Genomic DNA, 25,576 nt, shown 5'->3' on the forward strand with positions numbered 1-25,576 from the left:
TCTTCTCTTCTAACTTTTTAGCCATGGCTTTTGTCATCACTTTCTGCGTTCTTTGAGCGTCGTTCCAGCGTGCTTCGGCCTGCACGCCAGCTGCTACCACAATGAGAAGAAAAACCACCTAGTCTCGTTACATCATTTTATACTTTTACTTTAGTTTCTTTTCTTTCCTTTGAGTTTCGTGTTCAAAAGTTAATTTTGCCGCAAGGTCCAGCACCCACTTCAAACTTCAACTAGCAACGGACTCTGAAACCATCTTCAGCCAACGCCCAAGACTTCACTACCAACGACCCCTGAACTGTCAGCCAATCAGCAAACTCGGGAAACCCCCTTTCGTGCAATGATGACAACAAAGGGAATCCCTTAACACAAAGGCAACGCAAGCAAGTAAACCCCAGATTTTTGCTGAGCTGGTGCATTTAATATAAATTTTAGCCTCATTGAGAAACTCAACGCGAGTGTTAAATAAGTGATTGATGGTTGTTCGGCTCTATGCAATTGCACATATTGCTGTAAACTTGGGATTTCACATTTTCATTCTCTTAAACTCATCCTGTCCTCACTTTCTTTCTTCCTGCAACGTGTGAATGTGTGTGTTCATGTGTTAGATTAGTTTATGTCTTAGGTTTATATAAATAAAGTCTTATTTATATTGAAAAGAGAAGTATCTTGTGTTTTGTGCTTACAAGTTAATGTCTTAAACTGCCGATCTTGTTACTGTGCTATTAAATAGTGTTTTCACTATATTTTGGATTTTAATATCCAGTGCAGAGTTGATGTTATACGACTTGTTCAGTGAATCGCTGCCGACTCAGTGATCAGCTGTGAAACAGTGATTCTGTCCAAATTCCCTAAAAAATCATAAATGATTCTTTGAGCTAAATTGACCTGTTTCCCTTACATTTTACAATTACATTACAATATCGAACCATCTTTCAAGAGCAAGCGTTTTGTGTATCCCGCGCTGAACTCCCCAAGATTAGAGAAGCAGTCGTCAGTAAAATGACGTGTTTGCGGGCAGGGTCAAGGTCGATTCTTTATTTTGGGAGACAATAACTTTATTTATCGTGCACTTTCGGATTTACAACTTTGCAGATAATTTACATTCACATACAGCTGCATTACACACTGCATGAAAGGCAATATTGGAAATGGCATAATAGGGGCACTTTATCAAGATTTTTGATGTAAAGAAAGCCAGACACTCTGAGGGAAATAACAATAAAAGGCAAAGAGATAAAAAGATTTCAGCTACTGATGAAGATAAAATGTAGAAGAGTTTAACCAGGATTAACACAAGAATAAACACATCAACATTCACAGATGCAACATTTTCTCTCACAACTATCATCCAGTAACCCAAAATGTTAGACACTCATTTATTATTAGTTTATAAACTAACTGATTGAACTGGCTTGCCTTTTAAATAATCATTAAAACACATTAGCTTGATACAATGATTAAATGAAATCTCGTATTATTTTCAGATCTACAGACATTGATTTTACATTATCTTCTTCATTTTCATCGATTCGTCAATTGTCCTTTATGTATTTGTTTATTTCCCACCAAAGAATCGTTACAGATTAACTTTTGCCAGACCAGCTTTCAGATAACTCACAGCATCTTTATTCGCTTCTTCAGCTTCAGCGATTCTCTTCATCTCCTCCAGCTCTCGCACCCAGTCTTCTTTCCCAGCCTCCCTCACTCTGGGGATGAAGAAGTCCAGATGCTGAAGAGTGAAGGCAGAGTCTGGTTTTAATGCGATTTGAGGCAGATGTTTGATGGTCTTGTATACATTGGACAAAAGAACTAACTTTTGGTCCTCAGTCGCCTGCAGATCTTTGTCAAGATGATCCATTATAACTGAAAACAACTTTGTTCGTTCGTGAGCTTCTTCATACATCGTTTTCAAATCATTTCAAATCATCGGTTTCAAACACAATTATAACGCTTGAGGTGCTGATGATGTATTTCTTGCTTCCTTTGACATGTTTGCTGTGGTGACACTTCCCTGTGCAGATGGTACAGTAACCGTTTTTCATGACTTTACATTTGCTTGGATCAGAAACCCACCAGCAGTTAAACTCATGGCAGTTTTCCTCACAGACAGTGCAGGTCGTCGCATTCCTGTGTTTCCATGACTTGCTTTCAATGGGAGCCATCATTTTGACAGTCTTTTTGACCTCAATGATGAAGTTTTTACACTGTTCAATCTTTTCCTTGTTTTGTCTCATTGCCTCCTGAATCTGAAGTTTTTCAGCCTTTTTCAGCTCTTTCTCTTGAATTCGCAGCTGTACGTTGCAGATAAGCGCTTCAAGCTGAATGCGCTCAGTCAGGACATTTGAAGTCAGCTCCAAACTTCTTCTTTCCTTTTCATCCAGAGACTGAAGAAATTTCTCCATCTCTTCAGTGCAGTTTTCCCAGGCGTTTCTTTGAGTACGAATGTAACGCTTCTCATTGTGACGGGCTTCAGCATGACAATTGTTGAATAAGAAATAAACAGGTTGGCCGCTTTTGTCTCGTCTGCAGGGGATTTTAGCTTTTTTAATGGCACCGAGGACATTTTTGGGTGGCAGACCATCAGAGTGTGTGATTAAAAATACAATGTTGTTCACAATGTCTTTCCCGAACAAAGACAGAATTGAACCGATAATGTAATGCTGTCTGTCTGAGAGACGATTCTTAGACGCTTGAGTCACAAAACAAACAGCATCGACTTCACGAACTCCATCATTGTTCTGAAACAGCATGGCTAAATTCCCAGCAACTTCCAGATCTTTGTCCATTCCTCTAGTGTCTCCGTAGCCTGGAGTATCAATGATGGTGAGCGAAATGGGACTCTCTTCAGGAAAGACCTCATACATTGTGATTTCAGAGGTTTGTGATTCTGATTGATCTCCAGCTGCTTCTTCTGTGATTTCATACCATATTTCATTTTCAAACTTCACACCCAGTAAATAGTTGACCATGGTGTTGATGATGGTGGTCTTACCGACACCAGTCTCTCCCACCAGCAGAACAATCTTGTTTTGTTTACTGGAGTCTTTTTTCCCATAAGTCCATTTTCTGACTCTCCCATTATCATCGATCACTTTCTTCTCTGTATGTAAACGGAGTCTTTTTGGAGGACTTCGATGAATCAGTGTTGTTCTGAATGATGAAAGATAGATGTTGCTGTCTGTAAAATATAAAGGTAAATGTTTCTCAGAATATGTAGCAAGAATTTTAGACATAACAGTAGCTACTGATATACAGGACAGGACAAGGATTCGCAGACGGCCTCCTTGGCCGAAACAGGATAGGACGAGGAATCAAGGACGGCCTCCGTGGCCGAGGCAGAGCCAGACGAGAGTTGGTGAGTGGATTCCACTGACAACTCCGGAGGTTCTGCAGCGGTTGACGCCACCTCTGGAAGTTCTACAGCGGTAACAGTCTCCTCGACCGCAACTCAACAGACCGAGAGAACATTGCAGGGTGCCAGCACCATACAAGGGTCTGAGGCGAGCCCCGCCGCTTCTGGAGGTTCTGCAGCGTTTGTCGCCACCTCGGGCAGTTCTGCGGTGGTGTATGCAGCCCAAACACAACATAAAGCGATTCCCATCAGGGGAAGCGCTTCGGACAGGGGAATATGCAAAAGAACAGGAGGGTTAGAGTGAGTGGGTTTGGGGATACCAGCTGCGCGTGCAGACACCAGCGGTACATCCCTCAAACTAGACATCAAACCGGGATAATGGAAGACTGACCTTGATGATCTGGGTGTGTTAGCCGTGACGGGCTGTGACTCTGGACGATCAGCCGTGACGGGCTGTGGCTCTGGACGGTCAGCGAAAGGCCTGGCAAGACTCTGGACGGTCAGCAAAGGCCTGGCGAGACTCTGGAAGGTCAGCGGAGACGTGCTGCTGTGACTCTGGACGAGCAGCTGAGACGTGACTCGATTGATGACGAACAACTGTGACTTTACTTGGTTCTTTAACCCTCTGGGTTCGACAAACGCATATATGCGTTTTGAGGCAGATTTTCCTGATAAGGCCCAAATGAGCTTGAATTACTCTGCCATTTTTGATCGTACAGATAAGAGCAATACACCATTCGAATCTGTAAGGGGTCTACTTTTATTTGTATACACTCACAATAAAAACTAAACTTTGTGCTTTTGAAGAATAAAGAAAACAAACAGGGTGCGCTCTCTGTCTTCTCCGTCTCCGCGAACTGCTTTTTGAAACACGTCATTAAATGAACTGTAACTCAGCAAATACTTCACACAGAGACATGAGAAATATATCTATAGAAAGCTTGACATGTCTACTGTTAAATGAAGCAAGTCTTACCGAAAACAAATATTCTGTTATAAAGTAATCCGTATGAAACCAAGGACATGTCCAGTTTTCCGTCAGGTCTCATTATCTCTAATTAGGTCACGCCCACGCTAGGGTTGGGTACCGAACTCGGTACTTTTAAGGGTACGGACCGAATTGCGTCGGTACTACCGGTATCGATTCACATGAAATCATTCGGTACCAAATTTGGTACCTGAGAACGCATTTGGGCGCATACGAGAGACAGAGAGAGAGAGAGACCCTGTGACTTGTCACCCTGCAACTCTTTAAAACACAACACAGAGGGCAAACCGAAATGTTCTGAAGTGTGCTTACATTTCTAGGGTCATATGGTTTCCATGACGCGGACAGGATGGCGGAGTCCATTCATATAAAGCGGAATTTACTCTATAACGCGGAATGCCACGGAATTCGGCAAGTTTTGGATGAATAAAAGAATGTCTGTCACTTAATTCGAATCGCGATATGAACTAGTGTATGTGAATATTAAAACGCAAAAGACGGTTTAAATATGAATCCTGCATGTTCCGTTAGCCTCGGTATATATGAATGGCGGAGACGCGGTTTTGTTTAATAAACAAATACTGAAGCACACGTGAACTCGCGGTGATTTTCGGCCTCTGCACTACATGAACACATGAACTTACAGGCTGTGAGTCACTTCATGAGAATTTTACCGTTTCATTTGAGAAAACTAGCATCATATCATACTGTATACACACAGAAACTTCACGCAACCTGTCAAAATAAAAGTGCGGTTTAACATGTAACAGAAATATATTACTCTTGTATTACTTTTGTACAGTATAATGTACGTCTTTATATATTCCATTTACTGACAAATTTAAATAAAACAATTAAATTATAAAAATAATTATTACAACCACATTAACGACTTAATTGTAGAAAAAAATACAATTATTATTATAACTTTTTAAAGGTATATTCACATAATTTTTCTACCATGTATTAATTTTAACAGTAAACCTCTGTTTGTTTGCCAAAAAAATAAAAGGGTTTCATTTTGATTTGATTAGAAATAAATAAATGTTTCATGCCTTCATTTGATTATCAGAAAAAAAATAAAACACAAGAATTTCTGGAAGAAAAAAAAGAAAAACAATTGTTGGGTACAATTGTTCAAAATGTTGAAATTGAGAGTTTTGGACTTATTTTTCACTGAAATAAATGTTTTTGTTATTACACAGAGAGTAAAGTACCGAAAAAAGGTACCGTTGGGTACCGGTACCGAATTTCAGATACCGGTACCGGTACCGTACCGGTTCAAATGTGAACGGTACCCAACCCTAGCCCACGCGCTATTGTTATTACAAACCTCCGCGCGAGCCACGCGGCTTGTAAACGCCCACACCACCATAAACAAAGCAGTAACGCGTTCATCTCGGATACTTTTCAGTTTTAGAAGAACACGCTGTGAGGAATAAGCCTTATATTTACCTCAGAAACGCGCTGAGAGGAAAAAGCATTGTATTTACACCCAGAAGACGCGCTGAGAGGAAAAGCTTTGTTTACTTCACAAACAGAGCGCGAGCGCAGCTGGAGCCAGCGGAGGAGGAGATACTTTATACCGAGTAAGTAATGTTTCTTATTGGCATTCGATAATGTGTTGTTGTGACAAAGTTGAACGCATTTACTGGTGAACTTTTCCCAAACTATAACTCCAGAATAAAATGTGTGAAATCGAGTGCAACATTTTGAAATATGATGAACCTTTCATTGCATTTAAATGTTGCACGACGTGAGGATAGTTATATGTTCTATGCTTTATTTATTTTGAATAGTAAAAATATGTAGGCCTATATATTATAATAAATATAATGTACTGTTTTTGCTGTACTTTGGATCAAATAAATGCAGCCTTGGTGAGCTGAAGACACTTCTTACTGTTACTGTTCTACACAAATCTTACTGTTTAAATAATTTGACTGGTAGTGTATGTATTGTCACCATGTTTGCTTTGTCTTTGTCCGTTCATTGTGTTGCTCACGTCTGTTTTGTGTTTTCTCATGCAGTTTCTGCTGTCTCCCGTTTTCCTGGGTTCCAGTTTCCTGCCACTGTTTTGGATATTTTGGATATTGCACCCACGATGTCTTGACTCTTCTGTTGTTTATTTGTTTGTTTGTTCCTAATAAACTGTGTAACTGCACTCACAAGTGAATCTCAGGTTATTTTATGTGATAGTTATACGTATACACATTTCTTTTTTCCTCAGATTCTTTCTTGTAACTCTTCTCTCTCAGTCACACACCTGACTCAATGGCTCATTATGGAGCTCATTATGCAGGCCTTTGTCTTCTCAGGTGTGAGTCACGCCCTCTCGCATAGAGCCTTTCCACTCAAAAAGTGACTTAGAATCTTTAAATCAATATATTGTTTTCTGTGAGCAAGTAAACAAGATGATTTACATATCACTTTGAAGCAAAAATTCTAGGCTACAAGATCCAGTTCTCAAAAGTCTTGTGAACAAATGTTCTGTATGTGTTTTATGGCCTTATTTCAGTGACTTCAAAATTTTAGTTTTTCACTAACCACGCATAAACATTTCTTTCTCAAAAACAAAATCATGTACATAAATGCTGCTCACATATTATTGTAGCCCAGTTTGTGCTGTTTACAGTGATATAAGACTTTAGCCATTTATATGTTTATATGCAACTGAAAAAAGCACAAATGTAAGGGCATGTCAAAACTTCTCCAGGCCCCCAAAACACCCTTAGACCCCCAAAACACCCTTAGACCCCAGAGGGTTAATTGCGGCCGATGTGTAATAGAGAAAAACATTTATTTCATAATGATATTCCTCCCCCCCCATTTTAAATTCTGGTTATCCAGTGAAGTTTAGATTTTTGTGATTTTTTTTTTTTAAATAAAAGATCAAAAGGATTAACAATGCAGATTAATTTTCACAGGTGCCGAATATTTTTGGCCATGACTGTATATAAGCCTTTTGACGGGTTGTGTTAAGGTGCTGTAAAAACGGATACACTCACTAAGTGAATGAATCACATTTGTGCCAAACTCTTATTACAAAGCAAAAAAAAAAAAAACACTCTTTCGATCCATGAACATTTATCTCAGTTAATGTACACGATCTCACAGTCTGAAGCGTCTGTCATAGCAAATCAACACATGCTGTTGAATAATGACGGTGAATAATTAAGCGAAGTGTCTTCTCATTGGATAACAGCACATAGTCTCATGAATAATTTAATAGACACCAACGCGTCAGTGAGTGCGTTTACATGGACCCTCTTAATGCGATTATAATGAGATTTTGGCGATATTGCGATTATGCTTTACCTCATGTAAACGCAATACTTCGATCTAAATAATGCGATTAAGCTCATAATCGCAGCAAGCATAATCGTATTAACATAGGTGGCGTACGCCGATTTTAATCGGAATATACAGGCATCTATATTCCGATTAATAGGGAAGAAAGCATCGCATTCTGAGGAAAACACAACAAGCTGCCAGCAGTCTCTGTGCAACATGATCTCACAGAATTCCGTGTAATGTTCACGGACTTAATTAACCTCCGAATCTGTGGTGGCATCACGGAATCGCCGAAAATTCCGTGATGGACTCACAGAAAAAATTCCGTGATGGGCTCACAGAAGTGATAACAATGTAAGTCAGTGACAGGCATCAGCCGTGCTCCACGCACGGAAACCAGTGAATCCATGCATGGACCACGGCTGATGCCTTCTGTGAGCCCATCACTGAATTTTCGGCGATTCTGTGATGCCACCACAGATTCGGGGTTAATTAAGTCCGTGAACATTACACGGAATTCTGTGAGATCAGGTTGCTCTGTTCCTTACCCTCATCCAGAAAGGACGAACAGAACGCGATGGTAGCGTATAGGCAAACAAATCATATTTCTATCATGGCGCCGAAAAAGCGTGGAATACAGCGATACAAAATCATTATGCATTAGACGTAAATAGATTAAAACAGCGACCAGTAATACTGCTCTTTCTGAGTCCATCATTTGTGCTGTCCAGTGGGGTATGTGAATAATGGCAGTGAAAAAATTAATCACAATTCTTAGCGAATAATAAGAATAATGGAAATTGCATGTAAACGGGAGTAAGAGCTTTGCTCTTGACATGTAAACATCAAAATGCGATTAAGTCCTTACTCTGATTATTGGAAATAATCGCAATATTCGTGCGCATGTAAACGCAGTCAGTGATGTGCTATAGTTCTTTGCCACATCACAAATTGTGACGTCAACACAATGTAGATTTTACATCCGGAAGATTAAAATAGCGCAAAAAAGCTTAAAATTAACCAGTTTTCTCCAACAATTAAAATTAACGGATGCTAACATTGTCTTCTATGATGTGCAACACAAACACCTCTGCTAAAATTTCAGAAAAAGTAGTCTGGGGTTTCATGACCCTTTAAATATCCCACACGGGGCCAATACAGATAGTTTTACAAAATCTTGGGTGCCAATATAGTGTGCATCCCAAATATTTGTGTGTTTTTCTGCATACGTGTTTTTACATCATATGTATTTTTTTGTCTGGTTTTCACTTTTTATGAAAGAGACCATCACACAGCAGTGCTGTCCATCCGGTGACAGTCAGACAGCTTTCTCCCCTGCTCATCTTCCTCTTGTTGCCTTATATTCTCTAATATCTCTTCTTAAAATATAAAACATAAAAACAAGTGCTCTGTTGTAGCAGATATTCCTCCATAACCAATTGTGTTACAGTAAATGCTTGTTCTACTTTTGTGGGTTACACACACAGACAGATTCTCTCTCTTTTTCGTACTCCTTCGCTCTGTCATTTTTGTCATGCTATAAATCTCCATCCTTCCATTTCCTTTCTGGCAGTCTAAGTGGGTCCTTACTCCTGTCTGCTCTGATAAAAGTTCACTCTGTAACGGAGCAACACAAAACTACTTTCAAATAGCGTACTGTTCATTTTTTTAAAATCCATCTGTCCTTAAGAGTCAGACTTTCCTTTACAAGCCCCTGCTCCCCTCTCTGTCCTACTGTACAACAAACTGAGCCAAAGATGAGGAGGATGAAGCTCCCACTCCTGCTGTTGTGCGTGAAAGATCAGGGACCGGGTGACCATTCATACATGTGATCATTAGCATATCCAAAGATCAAAGATTGGTCTGCGTGTTTCTTTTCTCTCTGTAAAGCATAAACGCAGTTTAATCAGTAAATTAATCACATTTTATACAACATTATCATTTTCCTTCTTCCTGTTTGTTTTCTGACATAATCATTTGAGGGTACATGAATTATATGGAATGAAAGATTTAATTTTGTTTACCTTAATGAGAGAATATGCTAAATATTTTCATACAACCCCCCACCCCCTTTAGTTAGTCTGAAATTATGCATTGATCATAGAGAAAACAATATTTCTTGTTTCTTCATTTGAACTATAATTTATTATTATTAGCAGGGGGAAAATAATATTGTTTAGATGCTTATATCCAGGATAAGAAACGAAAAAACGAAAAAGAAAGAAAAACTAAAAATGATTTTAAATATTTTAATTTTATTGTTATTATTACTAGTAGTAGTATTAGTATGTTTTAAAATAATTATTTTAAATTAATTTATTTAATTCTATTCAATTTTAATAATAGTGAAGTCATTTTACCCCTTTTAGGTCTCAGAATTCTGTTTCTCTAGTTTGTTTTTTCTGTGAATTTCAGATTTTCAGATGGTTGCCAAAACAGAAAATAAAAATTGTTCACTTCATATACTGTATAATGTAGTTTTTTGTAATTTGAGTGTTTCACATTTTTGTCAAGTGGTCAGCATATTCTATGAAGAACTCTTAGACATTTTTATATAGAAATAAATGTTTACATTTTTCTAATTTTTGTGTCTGAGTTTTTTGTTGTTGCTGTTTTTGTTTTGATGGTGCATATACAATTTGCAATAGACCAACAAAACAGATTATTGAAAGGTGTTGCCCTAAAGAAACGTATGGATAACAGAAGATAAAAATAGTTTTTTTTTTATACAGCTGCAAATGTGACCTTGAATGTGAGTCGGTTTTTTCCTGTAGATGGCAACTTTTCCTCACTCTTTAATCCTGCTTCATATGCCTTTTCATGGGCATTCAGAGAGGTAGGGAAAAGGTGCAGTACTGAGAGTCAGTCAAACACTAATTATTCTTCTTCTTTTACAAGTTAAAATATACAGACAATTAAATATAGCATTCATTTCTGAAAATTAATTAATTTTTTATATTTTGTGAGCTTGATATCACTTTGGCTGATTGTCCGCATCCTTTCAGGGATACATATTAAACAAATGGCTCGTTTCCACTGAGCGGTGCGGTTCCGTACAGTATGGAACGGTATGCAATTATGTCCGTTTCCATTGTCAGAAGTTGTGAATGGTACCAAAATAGCGAACCATACTGTACCACTTTTTTGGTACCTTTCCGTTGGGGTACCTAGCACAGCAAAGGGTACCAAAAGGGTGGAGCTAAACTCACTGCAGGACGTTGATTGGTTGACTAGAATCGTCACTTGTGCAAGATACAAGGGGATAAAGTTTCTCCTTCACTCGTTCCACTCTGCTGTGTACGGCTTATTACATCAGAATGCGCAAACACACAAAAAAAATATAACAGTGTATTTTTATACTTTTATATTTTCACACAGATAATAACTGTTTCTCAATATGTGTTCTTGTCTGTTCTTGTGGACTTGTGAAACGTCATTGCCCAAAAACCTGCGTAATTTTCAAATTATTACTGTTATTCTGTCATGAAATGTAGTTTTAAAAGTTTTTCAGGCGAGAATGTAGTTATTTAAAACTCAAATCTGCCGTTTATTTATAAAGATATAGCACTTATTTGAAAATTTGCAATGCTGATTTCGAAGCTCCAGGCGATCAAGTCAACTCAAGTCACCTTTATTTATATAGCGCTTTTACAATACAGATTGTGTCAAAGCACTTAACAGTATCAAATTGGAGGATAGAGTGTCAGTAATGTATAATGATAAGATTAAACACTCAATTTTCAGTTAAAGGCATTTCATTATTGAATTCAGAGATGTCATTGTCTAGCTCAGTTTAGTTTAAATAGTATCTGTGCAATCAAATCGGCGATAATCGCTAGAAATTAAGTGTCCCCAACTGAGCAAGCCAGAGGCGACAGCGGCAAGGAACCAAAACTCCCTCTGTGACAGAATGGAGAAAAAAAAACCTTGGGAGAAACCAGGCTCAGTCGGGGGGCCAGTTCTCCTCTGACCAGACGAAACCCACAGTTCAAAAGTTTATATTTCTATTTTAATTTTGTTGCAATTTCTAACAATAGTAGTATTATGTAGTTAGGTATTTTATTATATTTTAGTTATTTAGTTATTTTGTTTTAGTTTTATTGTATTCAATCGAGGTTTTCGCTGGGGATATGTCTCTGGGGGTCATCTGGGTGTCCTGGTCTCCGCTGACGATCAGGGCTGTAGACATCATCTCTTGGTGCTGATCCACCATCTGATCGGATACGGACTGAGAAACAGAATAGGAAAGAAACAGACAAATATTAGCGTAGATGCCATTCAACTTACGATGTAACGAGTACATCGTGTGTTATGGGGAGTGTTCCCGGTTCCGGTTGATCTAATTAATGCAGCCTAACAATCCTTCAACCAACGGATTTGAATAATAGAAGCGTATTAGTGTGTTATGTGTAAGCCAGGCTAAAGAGATGGGTCTTTAATCTAGATTTAAACTGACAGAGTGTGTCTGCCTCCCGAACAGTGTTAGGTAGATTGTTCCAGAGTTTGGGTGCTAAATAGGAATAGGATCTGCCGCCCACAGTCGATTTTGATATTCTAGGTATTATCAAACGGCCGGAGTTTTGAGAACGCATGGCGGACGTGGAGGACTATAATGCGATAAGAGCTCGCTCAAGTACTGAGGAGCTCAGCCATTCAGGGCTTTATAAGTAATTAACAAGATTTTAAAATCTATCCGATGCTTGATAGGGAGCCAGTGCAGTGTTGACAGATCCGGGCTAATATGGTCATATTTCCTGGTTCTAGTAAGGACTCTAGCTGCTGCATTTTGGACTAACTGTAGTTTGTTGATCAAGCGTGCAGAACAACCACCCAATAAAGCATTACAATAGTCTAACCTTGAGGTCATAAACGCATGAATTAACATTTCTGCATTTGACATTGAGAGCATTGATCGCAATTTAGATATGCTTTTGAGATGAAAAATGCAGTTTACAGATGCTAGAAACATGGCTTTCAAATGACAGATTGCTATCGAACAGCACACCTAGGTTCCTGACTGATGAAGAAGAATTGACAGAGCAGCCGTCAAGTGTTAGATAATGTTCTAGGTTATTACATGTGGGGTTTTAGGTCCGATAATTAACACCTCTGTTTTTTCAGAATTTAGCAGTAAAAATTACTCGTCATCCAGTTTTTATATCGACTATGCATTCCGTTAGTTTCTCAATTTGGTGTGTTTCACTGGGCGCGAAGAAATATAGAGCTGAGTATCATCAGCATAACAGTGAAAGCTAACACCATGTCTCCTGATAATATCTCCCAAGGGTAACATATAAAGCGTGAAAAGTAACGGCCCTAGTACTGAGCCTTGAGGTACTCCATACTGCACTTGTGATCGATATGATACCTCTTCATTCACTGCTACGAACTGATGGCGGTCAGATAAGTACGATTTGAACCATGCTAAGGCACTTCCACTAATGCCAACAAAGTTTTGTAGTCTATTCAAAAGAATGTTGTGGTCGATGGTGTCGAACGCAGCACTAAGATCCAGTAAAACTAATAAAGAGGTACAACCGCGATCAGATGATAGAAGCAGGTCATTTGTAACTCTAATGAGAGCAGTCTCAGTACTATGATACGATCTAAATCCTGACTGGAATTCCTCATAGATATCATTTTTCTCTAGGATGGAATATAATTGTGAGGATACTACCTTTTCTAGTATCTTTGACAGAAAAGGGAGATTTGAGATCGGTTTGTAATTAACTAGATCTTTGGGGTCAAGTTGTGTTTTTTTAATGAGAGGCTTAATAACAGCCAATTTGAAGGTTTTGGGGACATATCCTAATGACAATGATGAATTAATAATAGCCAAAAGAGGATCTATGACTTCTGGAAGCAGCTCTTTTAGTAGTTTAGATGGAATCGGGTCTAACATACATGTTGTTGGTTTAGATGATTTAACAAGTTTATACAATTCTTCCTCTCCCACAGTAGAGAATGAATGAAATTCACCAGGTACTCCTCATGTATCAGCCTTATGCTCGGCTAGTCATTCCGACATTTGCTGCTGGCTCTGATGTCTCTGCAGTGATTAAACGAGAATCAATTTGTTTTGTATATATTTAACAGGCATTCGTGGTCTCATGAATCTATTATTTGTTCCTGGTCATATCATTTTGACTGAAGTTTAATTTTATATTTATTTTGAACTTTTAATTAGTAACTTACAGCGCTGACTTTATAGCAAACGTTTGACTGTGATTTGTTTGCTTTTGTCTTTATTTCCTCTTATATAAGCCTCTTATGCTTTGTACTTATACTTTTATAATGGCTATTATTGTTCATTAAAACTGACATAAAAGAGGCAGAGTTGTGCTTATTGTCGCGCTTTATTGTCGATCGCTACTTTCGATCGACAATAAGGCAAACACCACGCCTATCAAGTAAAGGGTACTGTTGGCAGTGGAAACGCAAGCCTGATCAGGGTTACCCGTGCCGAATTGTACTGTACTGAACTGTACTGTACCGTACCACTCAGTGGAAACGAGGAAAAAGTAATTCAAATATTTACAGTCAGTATTAACACATTTATTTTACACAATACAGATCTTTGTACATATTACACAAGAACGTAATCCATACATCACAAAATTCTGTGACATTTACACACATATGTATGTATATATATATATATATATATATATATATATATATATATATATATATACTGCCATCCAAAAGTTTGGAAACGGCGTAGAAAAGTGGGGTTTTGGACAATATCAGCATAAATCCTTATCATTTTTTTGATGCAAATACATTAAAGTAACTTGACATTATAATTGAAGACCAGCAATAATAATTTTCATTTTGATTAGACATGCCCCTTTGCCAGCTGTGATGCCTGGTTACTGGTTTAAACTTGGCCCAGGTTTTTAAAAGATTTTTGGGTCAGCACACCTTAATAGCTTCAACAATTGATTGCCAATTAAGTTTAGAATATAATACACCAATTAGGTCAGATAGTTTCCAAATAGCTCTTGCCAATCAAATTACTTGTTTGACCCATTTTATAGAGAGTTTCCATGTATCCAGTGTCCATGTAATAAAATATGTTTTCGTAGTTTGTGTTGTCCCTCATCAGTGCAAAATTATCACAAATTAAAAAGGATTCATGCCAATATTGTCTAGGGTGTTTCCAAACTTTTGGAGGGCAGTGTATATATATATATTGTTTAATGGTGCTAAATTACTACACCTTCTACCTTATTTTATTTATTCTCAGGTTAGGTAAAGTAAGTCAAATCTGTCGTATCTCATAAGCGTCTAAGTTCATGCTTACAAAACAGGTCACAGATGACTTCTCCGTGGTCTGTTCTGGCTTAGCTATAAATCAATGCCAGGGAGGCAGACTTGTGTTATATAAATACAAGTCAGTTTATTATTACAATTAATAAGTAATACAAATATTCTACAACTACTGTATATGAGTATTAAATAAAGTATGAGTATGAAAAAGTTCTTTTCTCAAGGCAATAGCAGCGATGGTTCTGGTGCCGGAGAGCTCTTCATTTCATCATTGCACTTCAGTTTTTTATAGACAGCAGGTGGATCCCAATGTCTTGTGTCATCATACTGGAAATCCCCTCAGAAGTTGTTTATAAAAGCCTTGCATCTTCTCATTTTTCTTCTTCGGGATTCTTCGCTCTGCTGTCTTCTACTCTTCATCTGAAACACAACAGCTGAGGTACTGTCCACCTTTTTTCCTCAACGCTCTTGCTAATACATGTTTCATCTCTAGATATACATTACAAACATTTTCTCAATAAAGGCTTAAAACAATAACATGTGTGGTGTCTTTGTTAATAAACCACTTTCTTATTACAATGAATACAATAACGTAGCAGTTACATAATTGCCCATATGAGGCTTTTCCAGGAAATAAACAAAATAATACACTATTAGACATATTATATTAACTAAATGCATAAAACAATGAGGCAGGGTAATTGTATTCTTATGCATATTACACAACTATATATATATATATATATATATATATATATATATATATATATATATATATTGACAGAGATCTCTTGTGAAGTGGAATTACAATTTAACAAATGAATCTATAATTGCATTTAACAGCCCCGGTCACCTATTATTTATAAGTATCAAAGTTAGTGGATTACGTTTGTATATAATTCACAATTCTGTACAATATATCTCACTGAAAACTCAGATTTAAGTATATTAAGCCTATTAGTAAGTAAAACTATTAATAAAAATGTGACTTATTATTGTTGCAAATGTGTTTAAGGCTTTAAAACATTGAAAGTTCCTGATTAAAAACTAATTTGAGAATTGTTAGGCAAATCTTGAAAATATTACACACAAAATTCTATAATTAAGCAGACAAAAGAAGAAGAAGAAGAAGAAAAACATTGGCATAAAGACCTAGTATATTGTGGAGTGAAAATGCTAAATTGTGTGATGACGTCTTCCTTCGAGTCCAGTTTTAGAAGAATGTTTAGTCAGTCATTTGTATTCATATATACTTTAATTACCTTTGAAGTTCTCAATGTTTAAAGCTCAAGGCTCACAGTTTCAGTGCTTATTGCTTCATTTCTGTATTATTTTAGTGAATGTGACACACATAGATCCAATGACATTTAAAGTGTGGGTAAATTAAAAACACCCCCCCAGAGATCTATTTCTTCTTTTTTCTGTTCATGGATGATGCATGAAAGGGAAAGGCCAGAATAAATTTCCAATGGGTGAATTTTCTGTTGTAGAGCAGACTGATTATAGTCCATGTAGATAGTAATACACTTTCTATGATGACAAACATCAACAACAGATTCATCCGAATCATTCTTTAAGAGAGTGGCTAGATATTTCAAAGACAATGTCAAAAGAGTTGGAGTAAGTGGGCATCCCTTTCTGAGCTGTAAATAACTGCCAGTCTTTGGAAGAAGCTTGTCCACAATCCTGAAGCCTCTTGGGGGTGATGGGTGAATGCGCTTCAGTGATGACAAAGCTTTTGTTAAAAAGTCACTCTTAATCTTTTTGGGGGTGGTACCAAAACCAACAACACCAATGTAAAGATAATTCGTTTTTATATTTTTGGTTTTGAATGAGGGCTGAAGGAATGCCTCCATGCGCCTAACAAGTATTGTGGCAAGTATCATGTACTTTGCATTAAAAAAGTACCATCCATTTTTTTTTACATGGTCAGTGAAATCTATTGGAATCTTTTCATTTATGATCATTTGATTGAAATTCTTTTTAAGCTTTCCTGCTTTTTGCTCTTTGTTCCTCGTTATGTCCTCCAGGCTCTCCCCAGTTGTGTTTTCACACTCTATGAGAGAAGATATAGCTTTCAGGACCTCAGCCTCACAAATTTCACCTGCTTTTATCTCTGCCATATTTGTGCCAGTAGAACATACTGACTGTTCTTCTGCCTTCGGTACTTTTAGATGTAGAATTATGGGGTGGTGATCTGAAATGCTCTTTTGATATTTAATTTCACAACTTTTCAGAAGCCACAAAGCATTCCGTGGCATAAAGACCATGTCTAGTCTTGATGCACCCCTCTTTTTCTTTTTTTTCTGACCTATTGTTGTTTGGTTTGGTTGCTTGGATGGTTTCCATGGAAAACGAGTAAATGAATCTCTTTTGAAAGGATTGTTACGTCCCCAGACATCTATAAGCATTAAAGATGAGATGAATTCCTCAAGATAAGGTCTAAGGGGCTCAGTATGTCCAGTTGGATACTCCCGGTCAAGATCTGTGCTTAGAACCGTATTGAAATCCCCTGCAACTATCAAGACACCTTTGGCAGTCTGACAAAGATACTCAGAAAGACATTGCAAGACCTTGTGTTCTTTTGCATGGTTATATACATTCACTAGAGTGAAGCATTTATCATATAATGTGCAAATAAGAACAATGTAGCTGCCTGTGGGGTCTATATCTTGTTTTATATCCTTAAAAGGCAAATCATTTTTTATCAGTATTGCAACACCTTTGCTACGTGGATGATGAACACTGTAAAATGATTTCCAACCAGGAATATTTTTAATATGACTAGTATTTTTGACCCCTATATGTGTCTCTTGAAGAAATGCAACAGATGCTTGTAGTTTCGTCAGTGTTTTAAGTATCATGGTTCTTTTTTTTCTAATCCCACAAGTATTCCATGTGATCAATTTCAAAGATCTGGTCATAGTTTCTAGATGGAATCAATCTGAAAAACAAAAACAAAACAAACAAGAAAAAACTGTCATATACCAATTTTGAATGATATACTTTAAAATATATCAGAGAAATTCTGAGTGTGTGGAAAAAAGCACTGAATGTCCAGCGTAACACAAAAAATATACAAACGTGAGATACCTGAAAACATAGAATGAAAGCTAAAACCTAAAGCTGTATGAAACTTCATGTGATCTAAACAGGCGCTCTTAGTGCTACTTTCTGTCATCATCTGTTTTAGAACTGTATTGAAATCTCTTGCAACCTTTGGCAGTCTTAAGTCCGTTTCACACTGGACGCGATGCGGAAAAGCGAGGCGAATCGCAGACAAACGGTGCTTTCACACCGAGAGCGAAACGATTGTTCGCCTTCTGCTAATTCACACCTGCACGCTAGGTGGCGTCGACCAACAATGCATTTTCCCTCAGATACAGTATGTATCTCATATATGGATTTAACATCGTCTGCTGCTCAATATACAGCATTAAACTAATATAGCTAAATAAAGTTTGGTTCTACGCCAGAAACACAAACTATCTATAATGCTTTATAAGAAAACATCTTGAAATATAAATAGAAGTACAATTGGCATCGAGCCACATTTGAAAATGTATGTGATTATTAATGTTTTTGCCTAAAACCCACCTTAAACCATCATCGAGTGCTTGTAATAACTTCTGATTGTGATCTATAGTTGATTTTGATTCTATAATAGGCACTCTTTGTATGTTTAATAACGCTACACAGCTTATAGTCATAAACATCCTTTGTTATGAGCTGCATACAAAACACATACAGAAAATATAGTGTCATAATCATGTCTATTTACTTTCATATTTCATGTGTAGAAAAATGTTTCACTCTATTTTTTTAATACGAAAGACCTAACATGATGAATGATCGCGCCTGGTGTGAATAGCTCCATAGAGAATGTGAAGGTGACGTCATGCCGTGTATACTCACAACCGGCGCAACGTCATAGAATGTCTCTGAATAGGTTCACGCCCACTTTTAGGGGAAAACAAACCGCCACACAGCATCGGATCGAGGAAGTGGACTAACCTTACAACATGCCAAAGAGTTGTTGTGTGGTTGGGTGCACCAATAATGTTTGTAAAAACCCAAATTTAGCCCTGGCTACCTGCCATCATCATCCATATCTTGCTGTTATGGAAATATTATGAATTACGGATGATGCTATCGAAAGGCATTCACTGGCTTACCTGGTGATTAGATTAGGTACGAGTAAATGTCCGGGTAAGGCACCTCTGGCCACTGGGTGGGGTTGTTACACCAATTAGACGCTGGGATAATGAGTTTTTAAATTGACCAAATTAAGTTTATGGATGTATCTTTCACGCTGTATGGCAGGCAGGGTGGACATATAATTACTTGACATGATTAATCTTAGTGATTACTTAAGTTATTCACGTCTGTCGGCTGTGTACGGACATTGTTTTGTGCCGCTATTTTGTATTGAAGCCTATGGGAAGTCTAGTTTGTTTTCCCCCAAAAAGGGTCGGTAACGAAATTGACAGTTAAGTTCCCGGATGTGCCGGTAGTGCGTATAGTTCTGGGAAAGTGCTTTGTTTATCCGCCATTTTGAGAGGATCGCGCTGCCTTGCCGCTATTGAGTTCAGGGCAGTATTTTGATTTTCTGTGGTGATTGTGGAAAATGTCACCATTGTTTGTCATTCATGCTGCATCGAGAATTGCAAAAGTAACTCCGATCATCGTTCTGAGAGAAAACTGGACAATGCAGTGTGTTTTTTCGCCTTTTCTCTGTGTAAAAGTACAACTGCAGTACAATGAAGTACAACTGGAGATTTGCAGTATAAAGAAGTATATAACTGCAGTTCATTAAAGTTCAGCAGCAGTAAAACCACAGTACAGTGAAGTGCAACTGTAGATTTGCAGTAAAATGAAATAAAGATACAATATAACTGCAGTTCAGTGATACGCTGAAATGCAGGTGAAGATTTCAGATGCTAAAACGTCTAAGTCTGTCTGATTAAATTTATTTTATTTATTTTTATGAGCATTTTTTAAAAACGCTCCTACGGTTAGATTCAATAATTAAACTTTAATGTCAATGAGGTTCTTTTCATTGCCATTAAAGTCTTCATGTATAGGCTGCAGTTATACTGTATTAATTTGTGCAACATGTGCTGTGGTTACAGTAGACAACTGGCAAGTGTCTTTTTATTTATTTATTTTTAATTTTATTTTTTGTAATGTAGACTTCCTATTAAATATTCGTACAAAAATATTTTTATACAAGAAAAAAAAAAAATTGCCTATGGAATATTTCACCCGCATAGATGAATAGTCCGCACGTGTGATCTTTCTTCGCGCCAAAGGTCGTTGTCCTGACAACAAGTCTCGCGAGCAGCTGATTACTTGTAACGGCGTCTTTTCCGTAGTGTCTACTGCAGGATGGATATAAAAGTATAAAATATGTTTTGGTTTGACAACATTGTGCTTTAATTGTGATAGTTCACATATGAACAAAGACATAACAACATTACACTCCGAGACCATTCACAAGTGTGACAAAAGAGAAGAAACGCTTTCCAGAAGAGAAGTTCATCAGGCGAGTTGATGATATAGAGAATCTCATGTAGTTTGTTTCTGATGGGACGCTCATTAGTGGCGAACTCTAGGCGCTAACAAGTTTGTTGTTACGGTAAAGTCGATATTTTAATCTAATAAATGTCATCTGCTACAGGAGGTACAGAATCATTACTGCTGGGTCTGGATGGAGAGTGAACTCTTTCCAGTTTGAGCTTTTCTTTAGGAATTGTTCTACAAATGTTCTTTGTGGGTTTTTATTTATTTTTATTAATCTGTGTATAAGTCACAATAGAGTGAGTTTAAAGGGAAAGAGATGAACATAAAACAGACAAGATCAGTCATTAGTGTATTTAGTACTTTCTACACTTGATGAGGAGGATCAACTAATACTTTGCCACCCAATAATTTTTATGACAAAGCTGAAGATGTCAAATTATGATAGTATTAAATTATTTAAATTCATTTCAAAGTCAGAGTATTTCTTATTCCTTCTTAAAGAGGCTGGGACCCATAAATGTCAATTAATGCTTTAACTATCAAACATGTACTAACATGTAGTTAAGGCTGCCGTTATTCATGCATGAATCCGTATGACTCCAGTTGTAGTTAAGGATAGTTCATAATTAGTTAACTCCCGTAATAATCATTAGTATGTGTTGAATTAAGTATTAATTTAGGCATTAGTACATGATTATTCATGTACCCTTATTGTAAAGTGTTACCAAATTGTTTAAGCACAGGTTACGAGCGGGTGCCAACATATGTATTTATGTTTATTAGACAGTGTAGATAGTGGCGTTCTACACTGAAAATGTTGCTTTTCCTGGTTTTCTTTTGTTTGTTATTTAGTGGGTTTGTTTTATTTCTTTCTTTTCTTTAGCGCCACTCTCATCTTTCACTTTGTTGTCTTTAATCCTTTACGTTTGTATATAATTTGTAAATAGCTATTTATTTGTTTGGATGTATATTTGGTTCACTGTTTATTGTATTGTTGGGGTGTTTTTGTTATATTGAATTATTTTATTTACAAGCAAGTTCTAATTCAGTTTTTGGCTTTGTCCGTTTCTTAACCTCACGCATCACATTTCCTTAAAAGAGTAAAGTATTTTAGCTTAAAAACCATTGCATTTAATTTTTCATGTGTTATCTCCTATAACCCTTAGATGCCAAGTAATTAGGGAGACACAGTCCTTTTGCCACAGTCAGGACTTGGCTTTCCGATATTCCTTGTTGAATCTGACTCATTTTATCTTGAAAATTGTTTTACTTAAATATCATTAAGAACATCAATGATATCTGCTGTGTTCTGTTCTGTTTACCCTAAGGGGGTTATTGTTGCTCTCCCAGCTCATTCATGACAGGCTGCATGGTTGGGCAGGGAGTTTTAGCCCAGAACAGGACCATACCGCCAAACCAAACTGTATGCTATGTGTCAATAATTTTGACGATTGTGATCCTGACAGAAATGGTTATAGTTTAGTAAGTATGATTATAATCTTTTGTATTTGTGATTTGTGAAAATTCTGAAGGTTTTTAGCAGTTTTATGATCACTACAGTCATTGTTTTTAAATGACGATCTTTAAAACACACTGATAATTAGGGCTGCAACTAACGATTATTTTAATAATCGATTAATCTGTCGATTATTTTTTCGATTAATCGATGAATCGGATTAAAAAACAAAAAAAACATTAATTTCCAACCCTTTATTCAAAAACAGAACTAAAATCTTTAGGGAGGGCAAAAATTAAATAATTTAACAACACTGCGTCGTTAGCGTTGGTATTGTATCAGACACCTGCACTTAACATTATATGAAAATCAAGCTCAAATGGAGTTAATAATGTTTTTGACCAGAGAATGACGGAGATGGAGTGTTTTGTCTGTCGTTAGAACGGCTGTAACTGTTATGCAGTGCATAAGTGCATTAAGTGCATTATGCTTTCATCAACTTTTACAGGTTATATAACTTTGATTGTAGCTATATGGGCGCTTAGTTTTTCTTGTTGTTTAATACACTTGGCCAAAATCTCAAATTAAGCGCTTATGCACATAATGCACAGGATATTTAAAACGTATATAGACAGCAAATAACTAATTCTTCTCCACTCTTCAAACACACAAAAACATTATCCTTTACTGACATAGTGTTTGAGTAAAGAAAACGCTGTACTATTCAAACACCAATTATTTATTCACCCTTGCATTGCGAAAAAGCAGAGATCTCATCTTCTCCAGGCTGTGCGCGGCGCGTCAATCTGAACGGAGGCGGGGTGAAGTTACGAGGTCTCGCTGAGAGCTCGATGATCCAATGGCGTTTTACTGACAAGTTATTTTAATGCTTATCATTGGTTTACTATTTTTAAAACTCTCTGATTTAAAATAATAAAACGAATTATAAGCGACTCAAGTTTGGATAATTTTTCACAGCACCTGACTGGGCTAGGGTATGGCAACTGCCATACTCTGCCATACGCAAACGCCGCCCCTGCTCCCACACCTTGGATGACTTGGGTCGCACGGATTTCTCTGCCTCCGCCATGTATCTTTCCTCTACCTCCGCTCGTTTTTTTTTTTTTTTTTTTTACTTTTTGTTTTTATTTATGAGGCGCCAAACTCTGCTAGCATCCGTGCGCGAGAGAGACCGAGTGTGTTCACTCCGCTCGCGCTCAACTAAAGTTTTTTTTTTTTTTAATAATCAAACGTCTCTGCGTCGCGCGACACAACGAATCGATTATGAAATTCGTTGCCAACGCTTTTAGTAATCGATTTTTATCGATTTAATCGATTCGTTGTTGCAGCCCTACTGATAATTACAATTTATCACATCAAACATTCACAATAAACTGTTCATATCAGCACTATACAGAATACACTATACAGAAAGTTAAGTGGGAAGTTTTTAAATATAAATTAATACATTATTCTGGCCAGTGAAAAATTCAACAGTTGCCATCTCTATTCTGATACTACTTTTTATCCTTCATTTTCTTCAAAGCTCATGTTTTAAAAAGTAATTCTTTAGATTGCTCACCTTTAATGGCCCAAAAATCTCAGCAGGATGCTGATGAAGTTATTCAAACTGGAACATAATTCATTAACCTCTGGAAAACTGATGAAGTAAATTTTTTTAAATGAATATCAGGACGTCTTTTCTCCTTTTATAGTATTAACAACAATGGCTGTTGGGTGTGTTGTACAGGATGTATACATTTGCAATGCAAATAAATGACACTGCCTTTTCTATCTCAAGGGTATACCAAGTAGCATGCAAACCAGTTAAATTAATGATCTACTTTCAGCTTAGACATAACAAATAACTCATAAAACTATTAAAAGTTAATGTTTGGGTTACTGTTTCAATTTTATTTAAAATTTGAAATCTCACTTAAATTTTCAAAAGTTAAGTGAAAGCAAAAAAATTATTGTACTTATTGTATGTAAAGGAAATGTAATGTTTTAGAGATAAACTGATGACATAAATATTAATCAAATAAAGATTAATCAAATGCAGTTTGTGAAGCGGATACAAATATTGTAAAATCTGACACAATTTTCTGAAAATATGCTACCTGTAACTACTATAATAGAACTAAAATAACAGATGATGGAAAAGAGTTTGTCTATATAAAAGGAAGGTATACCGGTTTTTGGGACACATTTTATACAAAACAAAGAGAGCATTGATAAGTTGAGATAGGGTGTAACTAATCATAAAGCACTGATGACGTGGAACAAATTTCACCCACAGGAACAACATTACTCGAATTCCTGCACCTGAAAAAGACAAGACAACAACATTACAGCTACAACAAACAAACTGTAAAACTGCATTAAGGCTACAGATGTTGTCAGTTGAACTGAACTTGTCATGATGATCTGCACAATATGTGCCTTTTACATTTACTTTTAAGTCACCATGAAATCAAAATTGACAATTATTATATTTTTGTGGAATGTTGAAAGTGTTTATTGAATGATCCGTGAACAACAACAACATAATAATAATAATTATGATGATTATTATTATTATCATTTTAAATAATCTACTCAGTAACACTTTATTTGGATAGTCCACTTTAGACATTCTACTAACAGTAAGTAACTCTGCAACTACATGTCAACTAGCAGTCATTAGAGTATTAGTAGACTGTCTGTTCAATATCTTCTAACACTTTATTTTGATGGGTCCACAACATACAACATACTGACTATGAGAAACTTTGCAAGTATATGTCAACTTACTCTACTACACCTTAACTTACCCAAACAGTCTACTCTGAGAGTTAGTAGACATGTACAGTAGTTGCAAATTAATGAGAATTAGTTGACATGTAGTTACAAAGTTTCTTATAGTTAGTAGAATGTCTAAAGTGGACTATCAAAATAAAGTGTAACCATCTACTCTTGATCAAAAATGTGAACATCCCCACCCCCTTGTAAAGACATCTTTACTCTGATGCCACGTACACGAGTGTGAGAGCTGAGAAACTGGTTCCGCAATGGCCAGACGTGTTTCAATTAGTCTCAGCCTTAGATGTCACGCCCACAGACTGTTGGCTGAACATATGATGTCTTGGAGAGCTCTTTCTTTCTATTTCTTTCTTTTTTTATGTAGATTTAATGAAGAAAGATGGGGTAGGAAAACAGGAAGCAGGAACAGAACAGCCAAGTACAAACTAACAGATTACACGAGCACAGAGAACAGACAGAACATGACAGTTATCAGGTTGACTGCGAGACATGTTTGAGATTGTAGACCTGAGAATGTGTATTTCACTTTAAAGATCACCCTCAAAACAGGTGATTGGAGAAAAGGAGGCTCCATGTTTGACCCCTGAACAGCTGTTCCAATAAAGCCCTTAAGTTGTGTGGACTAGTTTTATGGAAAAGAGCAACTTCCTGCATAATATCTCCTTTTTGTGTAACAGTTTCTCTGTTACTTATGTACCGGAAGTCCTCTTAAAGCCGCGCTGTTATTACTGACTTGAGCATTAGAGGGCGCTCTGTTAAGTAATGCATGGAACTTACCTATTTAAGATAGCAAAGAAGGAGAAATGGCAGGAAGTTCATTCTCTATCTTCTTTGGAGAAGCTTACCTCATGGTGGTTGGTGCCTTTGTGCCCTGTTTGAGGAACTTCAT

At 36.9% G+C, this 25,576-nt stretch overlaps 1 pseudogene; it reads right to left on the bottom strand.

The window, feature by feature from the left end:
* Positions 1-1,048: 1,048 nt before the first annotated feature.
* On the bottom strand, positions 1,049-25,576 carry LOC131534518 (uncharacterized; annotated as a pseudogene).

The sequence above is a fragment of the Onychostoma macrolepis genome, chromosome 03 (genome assembly GCF_012432095.1).
Source record: "Onychostoma macrolepis isolate SWU-2019 chromosome 03, ASM1243209v1, whole genome shotgun sequence".
Taxonomy (NCBI): domain Eukaryota; kingdom Metazoa; phylum Chordata; class Actinopteri; order Cypriniformes; family Cyprinidae; genus Onychostoma; species Onychostoma macrolepis.